We start from the raw sequence: 923 nt of genomic DNA, 5'->3' as shown, positions 1-923 counted from the left end.
ATTATTTTTTGCGCCTTGTGACAAACATGTCGCACGTGCGCGATATATATTAATCCCGTTATATTATGTTTGACGTTTGCGATATGTTTAAGCTCGATGCTCATTGCTCGCGCGTCTTGGGGCGGCTTTGTGGCGCGAAGAGCGCGTTCTGAAAGGGGTGGAAAAAACTCGTGTTGCTGCGGTATGGAGGGAGGGGTGGAAACCGTGGAAAACTCGTCTCCGTGATTGAGCGGGAGAGTAAGTAGTATAGGACATTATCCATTGTTAGGGAACGATTGTAATGGTAGTGAGAATGTAGAATCGTCTTTGGAGCGGACCTGGGAGTGGCAAGCATAAGGGACGAAGACGGGGAAACATGTCGGATGCGATCATACCAGCACTAAAGCACCGGATCCCATTAGAACTCTGAAGTTAAGCGTGCTTGGGCGAGAGTAGTAGTAGGATGGGTGACCTCCTGGGAAGTCCTCGTGTTGCATTCCTTTTATAATTATTTTTTGCGCCTTGTGACAAACATGTCGCACGTGCGCGATATATATTAATCCCGTTATATTATGTTTGACGTTTGCGATATGTTTAAGCTCGATGCTCATTGCTCGCGCGTCTTGGGGCGGCTTTGTGGCGCGTAGAGCGCGTTCTGAAAGGGGTGGAAAAAACTCGTGTTGCTGCGGTATGGAGGGAGGGGTGGAAACCGTGGAAAACTCGTCTCCGTGATTGAGCGGGAGAGTAAGTAGTATAGGACATTATCCATTGTTAGGGAACGGTTGTAATGGTAGTGAGAATGTAGAATCGCCTTTGGAGCGGACCTGGGAGTGGCAAGCATAAGGGACGAAGACGGGGAAACATGTCGGATGCGATCATACCAGCACTAAAGCACCGGATCCCATTAGAACTCTGAAGTTAAGCGTGCTTGGGCGAGAGTAGTA

General features: G+C 48.8%; 1 non-coding gene across 1 annotated transcript; it reads left to right on the top strand.

Annotated features, from left to right (window-relative positions):
• The first annotated feature begins 360 nt into the window (after positions 1 to 360).
• LOC123179226 (5S ribosomal RNA) lies at positions 361 to 479 on the top strand. The gene has a single exon (XR_006490205.1). It is a non-coding gene; the product is annotated as a 5S ribosomal RNA (ribosomal RNA).
• Positions 480 to 923: the final 444 nt, after the last annotated feature.

This window comes from Triticum aestivum, unplaced genomic scaffold (assembly GCF_018294505.1).
Source record: "Triticum aestivum cultivar Chinese Spring unplaced genomic scaffold, IWGSC CS RefSeq v2.1 scaffold86002, whole genome shotgun sequence".
In the NCBI taxonomy this organism is placed as follows: domain Eukaryota; kingdom Viridiplantae; phylum Streptophyta; class Magnoliopsida; order Poales; family Poaceae; genus Triticum; species Triticum aestivum.
This window is presented reverse-complemented; position numbering and strand designations above follow the sequence as displayed.